We start from the raw sequence: 23,280 nt of genomic DNA on the forward strand, positions 1-23,280 counted from the left end.
ATCTCTTTCGAATGGACAATTATTTTAATCACGATATTTCCCTTAACGGCTAATTAAATTTTCAACATTACAAATAAATATTTTAATTCAACTAATAATAATAAGAAGAAAAAAAACTTTGAAGCAATTATTATCATAATATTAATAATGAAATCGGATAAAATACAGTTTAAAAGAAAAAAATTTATAAACTAACATGAAAATATAAAGAAATCTAAATAAACTAACTTGAATAAAATAAAAAAAAACTTAATCAGATTATTAAATATTTTAAAGTAATTCCTTATTTTCAGATAATAATAAACCATAAACACTAGTTAAGCATACCTTAGAAGGAAACGTAACAACTTTGATATTTTATTCTCCATTTTTAATGCCAAGAAGAAGGGAAATAAGGGCATCGAATCATAATTAGCTACTAATTAGTAACGAATAATAATTACTAATTATTGGGAGTGAATGGAAAAATCTAGCTACCATAGATAGATAGAGAGCGAGAGATTACATAGCGCGAAATATAAATCTCAACGTTTAGAGAGGAATTTAAAAAAAAAAAAAAAAACTTATTGAAGGGTGATTAATGCCGTTTTCTATTTGAATTGTTTTAAATCTCGTTAACGAGTTGAGGTTCATTTGTTTTTCTGATTGAGTTCCTAAATGTGTATTCCTTAGGCTATTTTTTTTCGAGTGCAGATGATTATTATTCAAACCTGGATGGGTTATCGTCTGTTTCGTTACGATTAACATGTTAAAAAAATGTTCTAACATAAAGTTTTAATAATAATATATTCTAGAAAANAAAAAAAAAAAAAAAAAAAAAAAAAAAAAAAAAAAAAAAAAAAAAAAACGTTTTTGTAAATAATATTGACGATTTCGTAAAAAAATATTGAATATTGGCAAGTCAGTAACTAATTAAAGAGAAAAGGATANGCGGAGCGAGCAGTTAAGTCCCTTTCAGTTTTGTTTTGGAAAAAAAAAAAAAAAAACTAAGCTACACTTAACAAAATTTTAGTATTACCTATTTTATAATCGTATCAAAATTGGTTCCAGGTATTTAAAATATTGGTGCCAAAAATCACATTTTTCTCATGAGATAAGTACTATAATAATAATAAAAATAAAAAAAAAAAAAACAAATGCGAAAATAAATAATATACAAGAAACATTAAATGACAAAAAAATAAATATGAAGAACAAGAGTATGGGTTTGAACAACTAACTAAAACGTATCAAATTATTTATTTTTTTTAAAAAAAAGGATAAATTAAAATACAAACAAGTTGAACACAATAAACTTAAAACAAAATAAAGATTCCGACATGCTAAGCAAATTTAAAAACAAAAGAAATAAAACAATTCTCGTGAAAGAAAAAAAAAACCAACGCAGAGAATATTCTATAAGAGTAGGCGTGTTGAAAGGAAAAACATCACGCATAGCCCCTGCTAATTTCGCGTAACATGGTAACATTAATTTCTATCTGAGACGTTGCATTAATATCTAAGAAGAGACCACAAACACAAAAAGTTCAATCTAAGAAAATTATTGTTTAAATTTACATCACGAAAATTGTTAAGCATCTAAAACTAATAAAACTCTCAGAATATTTTTTTAAAAAATTGTATTAATTCTATTAAAGAGTTTTAAATTAAAAAAACTCAAGAATAATCTTTTTTTATAATTGTAGTACTCAAATATTATTCATTTGCGTTAAAGAATTCAAAGCTATGATATGAGAACCTTAAATAATAATAATAAAAAAGAATGAAATGATTTCATAAATCATATGGGGTTTGAAACACTAAACGTAATTCGAAACATAGCTTGGCAGAGAACTAACTAAATTATCTCATTTCCCGACAAAATGATTTATTTCAGAGTTTCTTACAAGTTACAAGAAAAAAGAGATGACGAAGTTGAATGCAACAGACAGAAACATTAACTTATTAAATGTGAAAAATATTTGATAGATCTCCAAGGAATGAAGAAAATTATATGTTGGCGTGCTAAGACAAATATTTCTTGTAACCTTAATGATTGCCAAAAAAAAAAAGAAGAAAAAAAAATCAATTTTCATGACAAGTGCACAGAAATGAATGAATGAATATTTGTACGAATATCTGTTTTAATTTAGATAACTTTTTATTACTAATTTTTTGCCAGTGCCAGAAAATTATGCACCGTGAATTCAAATGTTCGGAACTGATCTTAAAAAATCAAGGTCAATATATCTTGAGTCAAGGTAACAAAAAATTAGGACCATTTTTTTTTAAAACAAGACTTCATATAGGTTAAAAAAAATTTCCTATGTTAGTCTATAGTCTATGTTAGTCGTGAATATAATTATTTTTTTTTTAAATCGGGCCAAAAAAACAAGGGAACTCTAGTATCAAGTATTAGGGGAAGTTTGTCTCCGTAGAAGACTTTTTGATGGAACTAAGCCGCATTTGCGTTACATGGAGGAGAAAACCACAATAACCACCCACGCCCACGGTTAGCCTGGCGGCATGGGGACTTTCTTTTCTTTTTTCTTTCCTGCAGACGTGGACACGTACCTAGGTTTGCAAAACCCAATGATCCGTCAACCACTGAGGATATTTTACCTTAGCACTAGAATCGATGCGAGCCGGTTGTGGTGTTCGTATCGACCAGCCATAGCTGGGATTCGAACGTAGGTCACATCATTGGGAGAGAGCGTTCTATCAACCTGAGCAAACGCGGGTCACGTGATTGGGATTTATGAAACCGTAAGTGTGGAAATAATATTTATTTAAAAATTAATGAAAGAAAAAAACGTGCAGAGCATCAAATTCTTACACAAGACAAGCGGTGAAAAAAGTAAGAGAAAACGGATAAACAAACATTCTGAAGATACGCATAATATGGGTTGTATTGTAAAAATATTCATATTTTGTTTTATGCTTTAATGATATCCAACAATACAAAAAGAATATGCTGTATGTTATTTTTATCTGTAATATATATTACATAAATGATAAGAGTCAGTAAAAACACTAAAATTAGCCAATTAATTAGAAAAATGCCTCAATATCAGTAAGCTAGTGAGGGAATTTGAATAAAAGAATTTTAAGTTTGTAAAAAATACAAATTTCGGAATTTTTTACAGATTTTAGTTTTGGAATGTTCTCGGAAAATATTTGAAACAATTATTAATATTAAGAATTTAAGTAATGTTAGCCGCGTTAGGCGACCAGCTTGGTCACCTTTCAAAATGATCTAGTACAGCGTATAAATTTTAATGGGAACCAAACCGAAAGCACAACAAAACTTTATTTAAATATATTCTAGTTTTATTTTATTTTATTTTATAACCGTCGTTGAACAACCGACCCAATTTAGGGTTTAAAGTTACTAATGTTTAACTGCATAGCCTTGTAATTTTGAACTCAATTCAGAAGACAAGGAAACTCTTGGATCAATTATTGAGAGAAATATCCCTTCGTGGAGGACTTGTCGATGGAATTAACCCGCATTTGCGTTACATGAAAAGGAAAACCACGAAGACCTTCCACGGTTAGCCTGATGACAAGGGGACTCAAACCCATGATCCGTCAACCACTGAAGATATTTTACGTCAGCACTGCGGTCAGTGCCAGCAGGGTGGGGAATTTGAATCGACCAGCTATCGCTGGGATCGAACATGGATCACCAAGCACAGAAGCGAGCACTCTATCCCCTGAGCCACCATGGATTAAAATATTCTAATTCTTCAAATCCTTATCCAATCTTAACACCTTAATTAGTTTTAAGCAACGTACAACCCAAATTTTTCCACCATCTGGCTATTCCCCCGCAAGGAAGTATTTTTTTTCCAATGTTAACTATTTTTAAAAAAGGTGTCTATGTCACACAAAGCACCGTAAATACGAGTTTGAGACATTTTAGCATAGTCGGCAGATGAAGTATTCAAATTATTTACATCACTCTCGTGAGATAAGATAGAAAACTCACCCCAATGCTCCATTACGTGCTGTACTACTTCCTCACGCACCTCTCGAGTCATATATCGTATAATATATATGCTATTATATCTGTCACCAATATTAGGTATGACAGTATACGGCACCATAGTATCGTTTATATTAAAATTTCTACGGCCATTTTTAAAATAACTTTAAGTTAATCTTAAATTATTACTTCGTAACTAAGTGTTTGTTTCTATAAAAATATAAAATAAATCTTAATAAATACATACAGTATAACTAACTACTCAACACTACTTAAGTAATTAAGACAACCTAAAAAAAATGAATCCAAACAACGCATAATTAATTGTTTAATATTACTGAAATTATTACTTGCCCAGCAAAATTAATAATAGCTATAGTGTTGCCAATAGATAGATAAATTCCCGGGCATTTTGTACCATATAAGAGAAATACACATGTGGTAGACAAAATAATGGAAACACTTCGATACTAACTCATTTTTCTGATATTTCTCAAGATTTAGAGAATATTTTTAAACTTTAGAAAAGTTTAAGTCATGCGATTTCTCATGCATTTGAATAAAGTTTAAAGGTTTGAGGGACCGGCCATAAATTACGAACGAAAAATAATGTTTTTGAACACTCTATGCCAAAAAAATACATCGATGAGCTTGCAACTCAAGTCAATTACGGTGATAATCACATGAAATAATTGTACAAAATTTTGTAAACCTAACTTAAATATTTATGGAGTTATAAACATTTTTATAAAAGTTTTCTTGTTATAACTTCAGTAAAATTAAACAAAAATTTCAGAGTAATTTTTAACTAACAGTAAAAATATAATTTTTAAATTTGAAAAAAAAAAATTCAATTAAATGACTGNAAAAAAAAAAAAAAATCCTTAAAAATTGCGGAAGGTATGAGTATTTAAAGTAATCCTTTCATAGTGCGCATGGGCGGAATACGCTTAAATTTTTTTTTCTTCATAATTTTGTTTAGAATTGCATTGGGTACCTACCTCACTTAAATGCTTAACTTAAAGCCCCCACTTAAATGCTACATTCAGGCTTTGGCCTTAAAGCTAGATAATCAGTTTTACATTCAATAACTAGAAGTCAATTTAAAGCCCCATCAAAATCTTCTCCCGGGAGTAACGCTCTATTTAAATGGAAAACGAAGGTAATTCACCCATAATTTATTACGAAGCGACTGAGTGAGTCATCGACCAAAATGTCAGTATTCGATTAAAACTCTCAACACAGGGAAAATACATTGGGATACAGAGTATTTTCGTTGTTGGTTTCCATGACAACGAGTGACATCGCAACAATCAACAACCCACGCACAACAAAAGCTTCTTTTAATAGCATATTCCCCTTTTTTCTTCTTGCACTCTGTGGCATGACCTTTCTTCCTGAGAAACGCGTGCCGCCCTTTTCTTTAACATCCCTCTTCTTCGAAAGAATAAAAAAATATCCAAGACTATTTTTTTTTTACTCTTTGGGAAAAGCAGCATCTGCCGGCGGAAGTTAGAAATTTGCTTCGTCCGCTTCCGGTGATACATAGAAGATTTAAGAGGGACGAAGAGTAAGACTTCTTTTCTCAAAATATGGTATCGGAAAATATTGAGAGCACTTGAAGAGGAGATCGTTTGACGAAATGTGTAGTTAACATAAGGTACCTGGCTACCTTCTTAAAGACGAAAATCATTAAAAAATAATTTTCCTGTTTTTCTATAAAATAAAACTATGACATTTTCTCTTTCTAAAATCGTTTGAGTTTTGTTTCCACGTCAAATCATTTGAGTTTTAAATCTATCTAATCTAATCTAAAGTCGTTTGAGTTTTGTTTCTACGTCAAATCGTTTGAGTTTTAAATCTATTTAATCTAATCTAAAATCGTTTGAATTTTGTTTCTACATCAAATTGTTTGAGTTTTAAATCTATCTGATCTAATCTAAAATCGTTTGAGTTTTGTTTCTACGTCAAATCGTTTGAGTTTTAAATTTGTCTAATCTAATCTAAAATCGTTTGAGTTTTGTTCATACGTCAAATCGAACAAATTAATGAAGTTGACGTTTGAAGTTGAAGTTTTGAAATTAGTGAAGTTGACGATTCACAGAATGTCAAACTAGCACGAAGCAAGAGATATAGCAAACGAACAATTTATACATGAAGGGCAAGAAGGATTTGAACATTTAATTTTTAAATTATAAAAAGAGTTAAATATTAACAAACTAATAAAAAGTTTGCAAAAAAAAAAGATAGTGATTGTTCGCATAAGGAAGTAGAATTTTGTATATACGTGCAATGGAATTCTTTCTTACATAATTTCTTTCCATTTTCTTTATTTGCGGAAAATGTAGTATTTGTTTTTCATGTAATTGCGTTACTGAAACTCACGCACGACGCACGTAGGGTATGTGTCAAAGTCAATAAGAAAGCATGACGAAATAGCGAAGTTTTCGAAAGAAAAAAAAATCCTTAGATTTATTTTCTGAATTCCAGCGATGCTGTGTCTAAATAAAAATATAAATAGTTAACACTAGATTGCATAAGGAAGTCATTTTGACTTCCTTTTAATTTCAATTAGATAAACAATGACTCAATTTCTTAGAATTTTGTGATTTTTTGTACAACATATAATTTTTTTATTATTATTAATATTTACTAATAACTTATTAATATTAACTAATATATAGCTGTAAATAATATTAAAAAAAATTTAAAATTAATTTTAAACAAATTCTTTACACATTAGTTATTCTTTAACAATTCAGTCATTTTGACTGCTTTAGGGCAATATAGGTATATACTTATTTTCAGTCTTTCTCTTGTCTCTTCTTAGTGTTAAAAGATATTATTTATAATAGAAATAATATTTTACTTTTATTTTTAATTCTTTAACTCGTGCTAAAAACTGGTAGCATGAAATTACGGATAGATAATATATATCGCGATATTCTATAATGAGATACAGATGGGGGGACAAAATAATACGAACACTTCTATACCAATTACATCAATGACGGAAAATATCCTCAGTGGTTGACTGATTATGGCCGTCCCCCTTGCCGTCCGGTTAACTGTGGGAGGTTTTCCTCTCCATGTAGCTTAAAATGTGGGTTAACTCCATCAAAAAGTCATCCACGAAGGCAAATTTCTTTACATACTTGATCTTAGAGTTCCCTTGTCTTCTGGGTTGCGTTCAAAATATCAAGGATACGGAGTTGAATACAAGTAATCGTAAACAAAAAGTTGGTCGGCTGTTCAACTATGATTATAAAATAAAATATCCTAACTATATGGAAGCAATTTTTTTTAGCAGCAAATGTTTTGGGAGATTTTAAGAGGCAAAACTATTGAAAGTTCACGAGTGAGGTTTTTAAAAATCGTGCCCTTTTTACTCAAGCCAAACTTGATCGGCAAAATGAGTGTAAAAAGTTAATAACCTATCTTTATCTTTAATACCGGCAAATTTGAAATCATTGTACAGAATTGCGACATTCATATAAGGAAACTTATAGGATTATAGCGGTATTAAAAAAGTAAGCGGCTTTAAACTTCCAACGCTCATTTTGTTCCATGCAAATTTTACATAGGTAGAAGGGACACCAGTTCTGAAAACATCAGGCATTATCTTTCAAAATGTGCCAACACTTTTGATATATAAAATCAACCAAAAAATTTACTGATGAATGAAAGATTGTTTACATAGAATAAGTATATATGTGTTCGTATTATTTTGTCGCCATCTGTAGTTCCACATATAATATTATGATACATATTTATGCAATAATAAAATAGTAAAAATATTCATGATGTTAAAATAATAGAATTTAGAATGTAAACCACTATTTAAATCCTGCAAATGTACCGTTATATCCTACTGAACTGTACCATAATACTGTGCTGAGCATAATATATTGAATATATATATTATTGTATTATTAGGGGGAAAATAATGTCGTTTCTGAGCATTAAGTATTCCTTGGTCTTAAAAACCAATTCATTTTTTTCCGTCCATTATTAATTAAAAATAAAATCTTGATAACAAATGCACCGAAACGACATTACTTTCCGGTTCCCTTAATATTTATGGCGATTTACATCCAGTGACTCTACTGCAATTTATCTGTAAATGACAATTTACTGATTATAAATCGAAATAAATTAATATGACATTCTTTATTCACAAATTTCTACTTTTACGCTTTAAATAAATGAAGAAAATATTACAAAAAGATAATATTGCTCGCAATTCGATGTCTCCTCCTGAAATTCGTCTTTCTGAATTTTGCCCATGGGGACTGTAAAATCGATCAAGAGTCAACTCATATAACATATGGCTTACCAGCTAACGCTTGCCAGCTGAAGTTGAAGAGGGGGTGACTTTCCTTCCATGGATGATGATAGAAATATCATAAATCACCCAACCCACAGAAATAAATAAAATAAAATAAATGTAAAAGTACTCGGTTCTCTTATATTTAAAGTTAATATAAAAATATTCACACATAATAAATTGTATTTGTAATAGGAAAAAGAGTCTATCATTTTTATTAATATTTTTAATCCATTTCTGAAAATAGTAAATGTTGTATAAATGGTATGTTGTATAAATGGTAACAAATGCAGAGATGCCACATATCTGACAAGCTCAAGCAAGAAGAGAAATGTTGTATAATGTCTAAATTTTACAATGAATTGTAGACAAACAAAAATATTAACAATAATTGCGATTGCAAATTATTTATAATAACAAATTAAGTTATATTACAGTATGTAACATTATGTACTTTGTAAATAGTCGGAAATTTTAAATTAAATTATTTTGTTTTGTTTCCAGATTTTACGCTCAACAAAAACTACGAAAGCAATCAAAAATAAGGTACTTTCCATGAATTTTTTTAGGAATCTAAATTATTTCGACGAAAAGAAGCTGTACAAATATTTAAATGAACATTGATTTCTAACAGTTAAGTAGTTTTTCGTAAAAGAAAAATAAATAAATAAATAATTGAAATTAAAAAAAAGAGAGAGCGAGAAAACGTAGTATATATATAGTATATATATACTACGTATATATATACTACGCATAATATACTATATATATTAAAATAAAGGAGTATATGTTACATTCAATACTGAAATGTAAACGTTTGAAAATATAAAATGAAAGTGTAAACAATCCAAAATTGGTTTTTAAAAACAATGCAGATCATGAAAATTTAAGTTTAAAAAAATTATATTAATCTTTGCCGAAAAGGAAATTGTAATTTAGTTATTAAAAAGAGAAAGAAAAGAAACTTACAGAAAAAGACTTGCATTTATTCATATAAGTTATTAACACAAATGCTACTTTTCTCTATTGTACTTATATAATATTAGAAAATATTCTAGAATGTGCATGATGTAGAATTATGCAGAAATATTGAAAACAATTTTTTAAAATTTTACTGCGAATGAAAAATTTATTCTTAGTTGATGAAAAACCGAAGCCCGAAAATGCGTACTGTTTAGTTATGCAAAAAATTGATTAATAAATACAACATAAAACCAAAAAATAATTAAATAAAACCGTTTTATTGAACATTTTATTGTGTATTTAAATCTTATTTTTCCTTGATGAAAAGCCGAAGCCTAAAAATGCATACTGTTTAATTATGCAAAAATTTAATAAAAAATTAAGTCCAAAAATAATGAAATCAAACCGTTTTATTGAAAATTTTATTGTGAATTAAAAGCCGATTTTTCCTTGATCAAAAGGCGAAGCCCAAAAGTATGCTGAATTATATAAAAAAATTAATAAAAAAATAAAAAATGAAATTTAGAAAACAAATAAAACCGATTTTTTTAAACTTTTTATTGTGAATTGAAAGTCGATTTCTCCTTATTGAAAAACCAAAGCCTTAAAGTACATTCTGTTAAAAAATTAAAACTAAAAAAAAAATAAATAAAACCGATTTTTGTTGAAAATTTTATTTTGAGTTGTAAGTTCATTTCTCCTTGTTGAAAAACCGAAATGCAAAAGTGCATACTGTTCAATTGATCAAAAAAAAAATAAATAAATAAATAAATATGAAAAAAAATTTTTTTTTAAAGATTAAATAAAAAAATTTGTTGAAAATTTTATTGTGAATTGAAAATTGATTCCTTTTTGATGAAAAATCGATATCCAAGACAGATATGGATAGTAAGGTTCAAGGGAGAAAAAAAAAGAAGGGGGAAAAAATGATAAATTGTTTTTGAATTATTTCTTAGCTGAGTCGGAGCTTTCCCTCACATGTTTCCTACGGAAATATATTTTTATTTTGTTTTGTTGATGGAGAGGGTAGGTCTTTCAATTCGAATAAAAAAATAAAGAGAAAAAAAATTCCAATCCATAAACTACACCCATCCGATCGATTTATCGTATGGGTTTTTAGCCGCGCCTATCCTCTATCACGATTCACGCAATTTCGATTTAAACGAGTTTTCGTAGAAGATACAAGTATATTAAAAAGACTTGATGCCGCCTGAACCGCATTATTTTAAGGGTTCCCTGAAATTGTATAGCCACATTAGAGTTGCTTAGTGAGTATTAAACTAAGAGGAAGACATCAATCGCTTCGAAATACTATGCTGTAATAGCTTTAATGGAATTGGATTGCATTGCTTTTGTTTATTTTAAAAGTAATTGAGATATTTATTTTGTTTTAAGGCTACTGAAAAAAATTACCGGATACAATATTAGAGTGAAATATAATCAGTAATAAAAACACGAAGTATTATTTCTAATAAATCATTATTCAAAATTTCATTATTCAATTTTTCAACTTATTCAAAATTACCATCAAAGCCATACGTGTATTATTTATTTAATTTTTAATTATTTATTTTTGTATATCAAATACAATGATGTTGACGTTACATTCGGCTTAATATAAATTTATTTCCTGCGTTATAATTATTTGATTGTTGTATTTATTTACCTATTAATTAAATTTATAATTCTCATAGAAAGCATGTGGAAATAATTACTTTACTTCACACTTTAAAATTGATTATGAACTTAACACGAAATATGTAATAAATTATGAAAAAAAATACTTTTTTTTAAAAAAACTTTATTTCAAATCGGTCAATCAAAATTTTTAAGAATTATTATAGCAGTAGAGTTAACGTCAACTCTATTTTAAAACATTAATTAAAAAAAAAACGGCTTTGGTAATAACTATAAAAATATTTGCAGTTTCGGCTTGTTTATAAGTCCAAAATTACGAAAGGCTTTTAACTGATAGTTGTGAGGGACAAAGATTTTGCTGTCATTCTGATAGCAGCGATATGATGTGCACACTTAAGATAAAAACTTCAGTTTAGACAGCTCCAGATAATATTAACATCATATATTTGAAGAATTTTACAATATTAATAAGGATTAAAAACCGATAATGCAAAAGATTGATTTTATTATTATAAAAATAGTATCAACGAATGGGAAATATATTAATCACTTCTCTGTTTCATACAAAAGCAAAACTATCAAAATATATTAAAATATTAAATCCTTAAAAAGTTATCACTACATCTCCGTGGACATCAATTTATCCGCATGAAATTATAATCCCAAGAAAAGATTTTAAAATCAAAATATAGACAGTCAACGAACTATTATTTCTCATACATAAAAACAGACATCCCAACATTTGTTGCCAGTAGTTGATTGATATCAAATTAAGTCTTTAAAAAGTTACTATTATTTTAATGTGGATATTAACTTATTCGTATGAAATTATAATTGCTAGATAAAATCTCAATGTCTAGAAATAGACAGTCGACGGACTATTATTTCCAATAAGGAAAAAAAAATACATTCCATTCTTGCTAAAAGTTAATCGATATCAAATTAAGTCCTTAAAAAGTTACCACTACATTTATGTAGATATCAATTTATCCATGTGAAATTATAATCCCAAGATAAGATCTTAAAATCCATTGAAAATCTAGACATAGATATTCAACGGACTGCTGTTCCCCATACGAAAAAACAACTAAGACATACCAAAATTTCTTGCTAGAAGTTGATCGATATCAAATTAAGTCCTTAAAAAGTTACCACTACATTTATGTGGATATCAATTTATCCATGTGAAATTATAATCCCAAGATAAGATCTTAAAATCCGTTCAAAATCTAGACATAGATAGTCAACGGACTGCTGTTCCCTATGCGGAAAAACAACAAAGATATCCCAAAATATCTTTAAATACCCTAAAAATTCTTATAAGAAGTTGATCGATATTAAATTAAGTCCTTAAATAGTTATCACTACATCTTTGTGGATATCAACTTATCCGTATGAAATTATAATCCCAAGATAAGATCTCAAAATCCAATCAAAATCTAGACTTAGACAGTCAACGGACTACTGTTCCCCATACGGAAAAACAACACATACAGAGCATCGGAATCTGGAAAAGCACCAACAATTCGGTACGCATGCAGGTTTCTAGTGAATCGAGTCTTTGTTTCCCATCATGCAACCCCGACAGCAGTCAAGGCTACCCATATACACCTGCCAGGTACACACCGCTCCCCATATCCCCATTAGTAACCTTGTGTGCCGATCCTCTGAACTTAAAAGAGGAAATAGGTATGGTATCGCGGTGCGTGTGAGAATTCGGATCTATTCCCTTGTGTCGTTAAATCTGATGTATCTTTTGCTGGGGGGAATTTTTTTTATTTATCACACCATTTCAAAGACGTTCAAGAAGCTGGTTGATGAACCTTTTTGTTCGATATTAACTTATCAGAAACAAAATAATGCTCAGATATTATATTTATTGAATATTTGCAGACATTATGATGAGTTCGTATTCCTCTCAGAAGAAACGAAATTATTCACTCACGGTAAAGATATCATGTACATGGAGCAACTACGAATTATAAAAATATAAATAATTTGTCAAATTGTATTTATTTGCACTCTATTATTTATTCAATTTTTAAATAAAGTTATTTAATATTTGTACACATTTTAATTAATTTGTATTCAAATTACAAAATAAGTTTGAATAGAATTGCTTTTTTTTATGTTTAGATAAATTTTTATAAAATAATAAATAAGTTGTCAAATTATTGACCACAATTTATAATTATAGTTATTTAATATTTGTACACGTTTTAATTATTTCTATTTATCTCACCAAATGAGTATAAAGAAAATTATTTTAATATTAAGACTAATTGTCATAAAACAATAAATAATTCTTCGAATTATTGCTCATTATTCATAATTTATAATTATTTAGTATTTGTACATATTGGATTGAGATTATAATCATCTTAAGAAAGGTGCAAAAGATAAACAAAATTATTCATTTAAAGACAATCAATCATAAAAATAGATTGAAATTAAGTAACTCAGATACATTGTGTTTTTCAGTTTTAGATATTTTTACCAACGTCACGAGTATTTGCATGAACTTTTTTTCATAATATATTGAATTCGTGTAATTTGAAAGGGAAAAAATGTAATTACATTATTAACAAATAGATTTTCAGTCAATATATACATTAACAAACACAATTAATGCACTTTATTTCAACCTATTAATCTTGTACATTGTGCTAATTTTTAATGATTTTAGAACAAATTTTAATTACATTAATTGTAGTTAACAAATAATAAAAAGAATGTCGAAATATATCTGAAAATTCTTTGCGTGATATAGTATATGTAATAAAAAAAAGGAAGAGGGGGAAAAACGATAGCCGATGACAAAATATAGAACAAACTAACAAAATATAGAACACTAACAGACACGTGATGATGTTTTCAAAAATCGTCTGATATTCAATAAAAGCAAACGATAACTGAAAGGGTATCTCATCATATGAAATGGAAAGTGTGAAGGGCAAAAGAGGTATCATTACAAAGCGAGTGTGTGTCATGAGGGCAACAGCGGTATTTTAATTGAGGATTTTGCCACTTCCCTGCCTTTCCATTTAGAACCGGCCATCTGTGACAGAGGATTTGCCGTAAAAAGGAAATGATTCGAATACCAACGTCACTAAGGGCATCCGCAATTTTCACTAGAACGTGTCTTTTTTTTATTGTTTGTTTTAGATGCGAAGAAAAAAGAAAATATATTAGACCCAAAACTTTTTCCAAGTCCGAAGTGATTTGGTTTTATCGAAAGGGATATTGATCGTGTCTTATTAAATCGGGTCGCGTCGTTATTATGCGACTCGTTAAATCTCACAGATTTCTGTCTTTCAAAAACATGAATTCTAAGCATTATTATAATTACAATTTCTAAGAATCAGAAGGAAAAAAATCATATAAGTATAAACAGCATAGCTCTATAGATAACAAAAAGATTATTTGATATTGTCCCCTAACTGTTTCGAAAGTTCTTGTTGGACAGAATTAACAGTGTTTTAAAAAAATAAATAATAATAAGCGCTTTAAAAAACAAAACAAAAATTTAGATATTGTTTAACTATCATTGCCATAAAATTTATAAAAGTTATCATGGTATTTACCTGTAGAGTATTTAACTACTATTAACTATCAGTCATTTAATGATATTTCCCTTTCATTTATTTCCAATCCCTTTTTAATAATATTCTCTGTTATTACTACTGTTTTGATTTGAATTATTATTCAAACTAAAGTACTTAAAACTATAAAACAGGTATAACCAAAACTATAACCTTTATCATATTTTAAAGTGAAAATACGATATTACTTTATTATGCAACATTTTACTACAAAAATATGTTGTTAACGTTTTATAATTATTAAACGGTAAATTAGTTACATTGTCTTTTATTATAAATTTTAGGTAAAATTATTCAAACAATGTATGTATTTAAAATAATGAATACAAAATAACAATTCATTCATAAAATTATAAATATTCATAAAATTACCTCCAATTTTTATTTGATGAGCGTCTTCTTAATATTTTTCAATCGGGAAATGTTTATTACAAAGTGGGCCCTCTTCCTGAAATCAGAAAACTTTTGATACTGTTAAAAGCTTCAATTATAAAATGCAAATTAAAAATGATTTGATATTATTTCACACGTATTTACAATTCAAATAATTTTATTTCTAAGTTCATAAACTTTGTATCGGTTTTTTCATAAAATAGAAAATTATTCACGATTTAAAGAAATTATTTTTTTTGGAAAAACTATTTTTGTTCCTAAGTAATCAGTATAAGGCATATTTTGGGTAAGTAGTCGTCATGGAGAAATCTTCAGAGGAAGGCATTGGCTCACATTGGGCTGTCTGGCCAACTATGATGATGAATTAACACTATAATTTTTTTCCTTTATAACAGTAATTATATTTTTATATACTGCTGTCTATTTCCTTAAAATTGTTCTTTCTTTTTAAATTATTGCTGCTTTTGATAATATAGATTATTACTAAAACTACCTTATAAAATACATTAAGTACTTACTGTGTTTTAAGCATATTAACTAAGTTTACATCATTATCACCACTTTACTTTTGAAATTTTTGCTAGATAGCGTAAGCATATAAAACGTATGATGTATGTGTATGTATAGCATAGCTTCAAATATATCTCATAGGACTAGTTTACCTTGAGATACTTTTAAATTTTGAATATAACAACATTTTAAACTATTTTAAGAGCTGTAATTTTGAGTCATATGAGTAGACATGTCACAATTCGATTAAACAAGTGAGGCTATCAAACAAGTGAGCTTAATCAGTGTAATTTTTTAAGATTTTTTAGTGAAAAAACTTCAAAAATTATTCTGCTACGTTAGAAAAAAAACGGTTTTAAAGCTTTTATATAATACTTGTTCTTCTTCTTTTAGCATTTAAGATTCCAATTTTCTTCACCTCGGTGGCAAGTGTTTGGTTTAGCAGTTAGCACTCTAGGTTTAGGTTAGGTTAGGTTTCTAGGTTAGGTTTAGCAGTTAGCGAATAAAAAATAAGTTTGTGAAAATGATAAGAAAGATTTGTATGGAAAACTTCTTGAACCCCGAGATAGTAAATAATTTTAACTAACTACCCCATCATTATTAATACGACCAAAGTATTCATGAATAAAAAGTAAAAACTAAGTTTCCCAAATTAACTCCAAGATAAATTATAAACTCGGTCAAATTAAATGATAAATAAACAGTTAAAATCCAAATTGGTCATTATAGAAACTGATGCAGGAAAAAGAACTTCAACGTTTCAATTCTAAATAAGGTAAGAGAAATACATGCACGATATCAAAAAATGCGCATAAGCCTATTATAAAGTCACGCAACAATACGACACAGAATATATTTTTCGTGCAATTTATTCTATGCTTCCTTCTTTTGTGTTTATGAAACTAATTATTTCGTTGCGTGAGTTTATTTAAATATGAAAGGGAGTCAACACTTCTAGACGGTGCAGCAAAAAATGAAAATAAACTATTTAAGAAAATCCTTTTATAATAGTTATGTAAAAAAATCCAAAGAACTAATTTGTAACTATTTTATAACTTGAATTGCTGGATTTAAAAACGCCCAAATATTTTTTTATAATAAAATTGGAAAAATAAATGTTTGCATTAGAAGAAATAGCTCTTCTCAACTTTTAAAATTTCTACTGATTTTTCTCAAAAATATAAATAATAAAACTATACAATAAGTAATTTTGAATAGGTATGCTGAGAAAAAAAAGTATGGTTAAAACTTCAAGAATATGGTAAAATTCATCGTGTTTGTGGATCTATGGGAACACCAAAAAACTCGGTAATTTTTATCGAAACGTTTGGTAATGATTTTGGTAAAATTGAAATAAAATATGGTTTTAAAATATGCAAAAAAATGTTGGCAAAAGTGGCAATTTAAATCCTATCATAGTAATTTTATCATGATACCTAAGAGCATAAAAACTTATTTATTTGGTAAAATTTATTTTTCAGTTACGTAATTTTTTTCTAAATGTGAGGTAATAAGAACAATAATTTTGAAAAACAATTTCCGGTAGACCGTTATCATATGAACGGAAAAATTACCTAATGAATGGTTTAAATAACGTATAATTTGGTTTTGTAAACCGTATATGTTTATTTATTTTTTTTAAGCATACAGTACGGCATTTTTACCAGAATTTTTTACTCCGTGAAGTTGAATATTAACAATTGCTGCGTTTTATATTTTTTAAGGTTTAATTCTATCGTTATTTTAATTGATAATCCTGCTCTTAGCAAACACCTGACGTTTACCGAAGCGCTTTAGTAATAATTATGGTAAATTTATCGATAAAATATGGTTTTATAATAGGTGAAAAAATTTGGTGAATGTGTTAAAATTTCATAATTTTATTATGATGTCGTACAGCATGGATAGAAACCATTTATTCGGCTGAATTTACTTTTCAGTTTTGTATTTTTACTAAATGTGTGGTAATAAAAAATATAATTTTGAAAACCAGAATTTCCGGTAAACCATTACCATATGAGCGAAAGAAATCACCACATGACTTGTTTAAATACCCTATATTTTGATTTTTTAATACTAGAATTATATATAATATATTAATACATATATATATTTTAAACAGAAAAGTCATTACCACCAAAACATTTTTTACACCGTGTATGGATTTGATTACAAATTCGTTATGGACCGGCTGTTCTATGCAGACGATAAACATAATCGACGATAAACAGCAGAACTATGCAGACGATAAACATAATTTCACTTCATTGATTGAATTACGAAAATAAGCGAGAAATTAAAAGTGTCAACAAATTCAACAAACCACGGTGCTTACAAAAATAAGTTTAAAAAAAAATAACGAAGACCCCGTGCACTTTTAAAATCAGAAACTTTTCCTGACGAGGTTTTTCCTGTTTTCATTCCCAAAGGTCTCCTGGAGACAAAGAAACCCACTCTTCCAGTACTTGGATTCAACCCAGAGACCTTCTAAGCTCGCTAAATTTATTTCGGCCAATGTCAGCAGGCAAGAACCACGACAATCGTAAACTCAACGAGCCGAGAGAGGAAAACGATACCTCAGCAATTTTTTTCCTCTTTTTCTGTACCTGTCGACAAGTGGTTCATGTTGGCTCAGCTTTCATTCCTGATTGACGTCTGTTTGTTCGAAATTCGATATTGGAGCACCCTTCACACGTTCATCTCTGGATCTGCCTACCTAATAGGAAGATAAAGGTGCATCGACGTTCTTTGTTTCTGCTCTCGAAATTTATGTGATTTGTTCATAAGAACAATGATGACACAAGGGTATAGTAAAAATGATATTGGTCACTAGAGAGTGATTAGAATCTTTGGTATTCATTTTATATAGGGTGTTTTCTAATTGCGATCCTTAAAATTTATTTTTACGATCTTAGTCAATGATAAAGTGACCTTGTAATTTTGAACCATACCCAGAAGACGAGGGAACTTCTGGATCAAGCACTGGGGAACTAGCCCTAGGGGAAATTTTTTTTGGATAGAACTAACCCACATTTGCTTTACATAGAGCGGAAAACAACGAAAACCTCAGCGGTTTCTCTGACAGCACGAAATCCATGACAGTAGATGGATCATTATCCGTCAACCACTGAGGATATTTTACGTCAGCACTGTGGCCGATACGAGCCGGGCGCAGAGATCGTTCAACCGTTCGCTGGGAAGGATTTGAACCTGGGTCACCTCATTGAGAGGCAAACGCTGTATCCTTTGAGCAACAGCGGCTCAATTAGGGATATTTGTAAAATATATGGATTGGACAGTAGTTAGAACACGCAAGTTAACCCTCTGAAAAGTCACAATTTTAATTCTTTGACTAAAAATAACATAACATTTATTGTTAACTTAAAAAAACGAACAAAAAAATATTATCACTCTTGTCATGAATAAGCTGCTTGTGATACGAATTGGTTTAAAGGTAGCAAAAATTTACTAAGTTTTCTTTTTAGAATTATTTTCCGAATTGTCTTAAGGGTTAAACACATTGAGAACTAAGCAAAAATACGACAGTTTCAACAAAACTGACTAAACATTACACTCAGTATCGGTCACACAGTTTTGAATTGGTAGTCACAGTTTTGAATCGGTAAGATTTAACTTGATTAAAAAGAATAAAAATAAAAACTACATTTTTATTATTATTCTCTCCAGGCTACTGAGGTTTTTTCTAATTTTGTTTCTCACCTTTATTATCCCCTTAACTAGTTTTTCCACACAAATACTCGGAAAAAAAAAATTCTTATTTCAAATGAACGTTACCCATTTCCTGCAATTTGCATGAAAATGAGAAATTTATAACAATTATTTATTTCGCAGAACGTTTACGTATGCAAAGCTATGTCTACTTTTACAATAAAATTAGATCAATATAATAAAAAAATAATTAAATAGTTAAAATAGAATAAACCCATGAACTTTAAATAGAAGCCGATACAATGTAGGTTTTCCCGGTATGGAAGAAAATAAAGAAAAATCGATTTAATTTGCATGAAAAACAAGGCGTATTTGACGTCATTATGTTAATTTATGCTCGAAGTCCGAAAAATCGCATATTGATGAGAAACAAGGAAACGGAAATGTGAATTGGCGAAAAAATATTTTCACATTCGGTCTTTTCTATCACGCGCGAGGTGAAGATCAGAATATTATAATGGTATAATAAATATCTGTATAAACCGGTACTTTGAAGAGAAATGGGTAATTCACGTCTTTTTCTTCGAGAGTGAGGAATGTGAATTTCGTGGAATGCATTAAAACATTCTAGATGAATTGAAATGTCGCCCAGCTAGGTATTGTTTTCGTTTATTTTGTTCGGTGACCATAGAGAAGCTGCCAAGCGATATTCGCATAATATTTTTTTTTTAATAATTTCTACCTTAAATAATGATTGAAAAATAACAACGCATAGCTCTGCCGCAATTTTTGATAATGTAATGTATTAATTCACAGTAAGAGGAAAAGAAATTCGTTTTATTTTAGGACTACAATACACGTTTTTTTTTTTATTATTTAAACACACGTAGTTCGCAATGAAACTATTCAATTTTTTGAAAACAATTAAAAAGAATACATGTTACATTAATTGCAGTACAGAAATATCTTCACATACTCGCACGGAGAAAAAAAAATTCTGGTAAAATTACCGTACTGTATAATACAAAAAACAATTTAAAAAATATATAAATAAAACAAAATTCTGCTAATAAAAACCAAAATATAAGGTATTTAAACCATTTACTTGGTAATTTTTCCGTTCGTATGGTAACGGTTTATTGTAAAGTATAGTTGTCAAAATTATAGTTTTTATTACCACATATTTAGAAAAAATTACAAAATTAAAAAGTAAATTTCACCGATTAAATAATTTTTATGCCATGCTCTAAGAAATCAAGATAACATTACTAAATTTTGCCGCATTTACTAAATTTTATAACCTGTTATAATAACGCAACATTTTAACGATTAATTTCTCCAATATTATTTATAAAGATCTTCGGTAAAAATTGCCAAGCTTTCTGGTGTTCTCATAGAGCCAGAAACACGGTAAATTTAACCACATTCTGGTAATTTTGACTGCACGTTTTTTCTCAGTGAGTAATGAAGTTGTAACCAGGTTCTTCTCTATTACTAGAGATGACACATTTTTGAAACCTGACCAAGGCCTAAGAAACAAAAAACCTTTTTTTCCCACCTACCTCATAACTATTCTACATTTTTTTTTACTTATACAAAAATTGTTTCATTACTATAATATAAAATAACCGTATGTAATTCATAAAAGCTGTTACTTTACTATTCTATACTAAGAAAACTTTTTAGCTTATTTATGACTTCATGAAATATATTTTCTCCAAAATAGTGTCAGATAAAATTCTATTTCAAGTAATTTAATTCTTGTTTGTATTATTAACAATATGCTTTAAATTAGAAACACTTTTTAAGTTTCGAAAATAAATTTTTAATTTTAAAATCTCTTAACCCCTTGTCGCAGATGGGTCACCGGCGTTCTTTTATATTTGTACCAATTTTTTTCATTCATATTCAAAAATTTATCAATAATTGATTTTGTAAATTAAAGGCATTTCAATGATGAATAACTGTTTCGTTTAGATCTAAATAACTACAAATAAGTGCACTTTTGAAAAATTATTGTTTTGAAGTGAGCCATGTTTGGAGGATTTTACTTCAAACGCAGAAAAAGACATCGGTGTTTCATGCTTTATTTCATAACTATAAATTATTAGAATGCTAAATAATATTTTTCACTCTTATGTTGATCAAAATTAATATAAAATAATGAAAAAAGTATGAAAAATATGTTTTTTAACACTTTCATTGCGGCAGTGGCACGTCCTTATCCTACCCTCTGGGCTAAGATTTTCCGCTAAAATTGAACGACAAAATATTATGGACTGAAATGCGGTAAAATGTTGGTGAATATGTTACTGGACACGCTGCAATAATATAATGTAGAGGGCAATTTAATGAAAGAGTAAATAAAACGCGATGAGAGAGTTAATAAAAGTTCTGTGTCAAAGGGGTTAACAAGAAAAATAAACTAAAGACTTGACTTTTAAAAGAAGTTCTAGTGAATCGATAGCAAAGTATTATGAAAATTAAAAATAATAATAATAATAATATATAAATAAAAATAAAAACGTCTAAGATCTTAATTAAAACGCCTAAATCTAATCTCTAAAATCTTATAAAAACGTCTAAAAATAAAAGTCTATGATCTTACATGTAGCAATTAAAAAACGGATTTAAAACTGAGCAGGAAATAAAACGAACCATTTTGTCAAAGCTAACGAATTTTTTTACTAAGTAGTCACTATTACAGAAAATAAAGAGTTCTATTTCCATAGCAACACAAAGTCATGTATGCCAAACTATTTTAACTTTTATTTTCTCTAATGAACTTATCCAAAACATTACACAATGAACAAGAATGTAAAAAAAAAAAGAATTTTTTTTTTCTACGATCAAAAAATGGCTCTAACACTTACTAAAAAGTTATTTTTTGAAAGAAAAAAATATCTCTCACAATTTTTGATTAATTAATGAAAGGAATCACTTAAAGCAACAGCTACATTGCAACAACTTTCTGTAAAAAATTACTCAGGGAGCCAGTACTTTTTACTATAAAATTCAACTTTACAGGACATGTCACGGAACAAAAAATCTGATATACCGTAATTTTTACAGTAATATTTATTTAATTCAAGTAATGCAGTGATTTTGTGGGAATAATTACAGTAAAAATTAAGATAGCAAAACCTTATTTTATATATCCTAATTTTTACAGTAGTGTTCATTTAATTAAAGTGATACAGCGATTTTATGGGAATTATTACAGTAAAACGTAAGGTGAAAATGCACTTTTACGGTAAAAATGGATTTTACGGATGCTGCACCCAAAGTCCCGGTACTATATACCGTAATTTGATCCGGAATTTTTTTTACTATGTACGGGACCTACGTGAATACTACGTTGCTTGTTCTAGATTTAAAAAAAAAAAAAAAAAAACATAAGTGTAAAGAAATAAATGAGCGGTAATATACATTTATAACGCATTAATCATTTTTCAAATTTTCTACAAGGATATAGTATTTCATTACTTAACCGCCTATATATTGCAAATATTTATAATCCCGAGTTAACTCGGGTATGTATATATTGCAAATATTTATTATTCCGAGTTAACTCGGGTATGTATATATTGCTAATATTTATTATCCCGAGTTAACTCGGGTATGTATATATTGCAAATATTTATTATCCCGAGAAAACTCGGGCGTAGCTGAATTTGTCAGTACGTTTTGTTTTATCACGTTTTTACTCGTCCGGATGCGAAAAAAATAATCTGATACGATTGGAAGTTTGCCAAGTTTTGTTTGGGAGTTTTGCTGTTGCATTGTGGGACCGCATACGTGTTTTGATCGATTGTATATACCAGTGGTTACCAACTGGCGGCCCCCGGGCCCCATCCGGCCCTCGAAACCTTTTTTTGTGACCCGCGAACTAAAATATATTAGTTTTTATTTTTTGCGGACAATTTTCGTAAACAATCTATACGGGTTTAAAATACTTTTCTTTCGTTTATAAAAAACCTAATTTCTTCGTTTCTGTGAAATTTAACATACCAATGGTGCAAAAAATTTTATTTCTCAGGTTTTGCATAAAAGAAAATATTTATTATTATTTGCAATTCAATACTTTTTGTTTAGTACAACTAGATAAAAATCTGACAGTAATATTTGATGTTCCTTCAAACATTAAAGAGTCCTATATAAAATTTTGATAAAGTTGCGGCCCGCCATTTGACTGGTGTTTTTAATTGCGG

The 23,280-nt window shown here is 28.6% G+C and overlaps 1 protein-coding gene across 2 annotated transcripts in view; it reads right to left on the reverse strand.

Moving 5' to 3' along the window:
• LOC107451426 (uncharacterized) overlaps positions 1-23,280 on the reverse strand; it is a 66,033-nt gene that overhangs the window by 5,707 nt on the left and 37,046 nt on the right. Inside the window, exon 3 of one of the 2 annotated variants that reach the window (XR_006225273.2) lies at positions 14,870-14,945. The exons of the other annotated variant lie outside the window; for it this stretch is intronic. The gene's annotated coding sequence lies outside the window, so the exon portion shown is untranslated. The remainder of the gene's footprint in view (positions 1-14,869; positions 14,946-23,280) is intronic. 2 annotated transcript variants of the gene reach the window in all.

Source organism: Parasteatoda tepidariorum, chromosome 8, assembly GCF_043381705.1.
Source record: "Parasteatoda tepidariorum isolate YZ-2023 chromosome 8, CAS_Ptep_4.0, whole genome shotgun sequence".
Taxonomy (NCBI): Eukaryota; Metazoa; Arthropoda; class Arachnida; order Araneae; family Theridiidae; genus Parasteatoda; species Parasteatoda tepidariorum.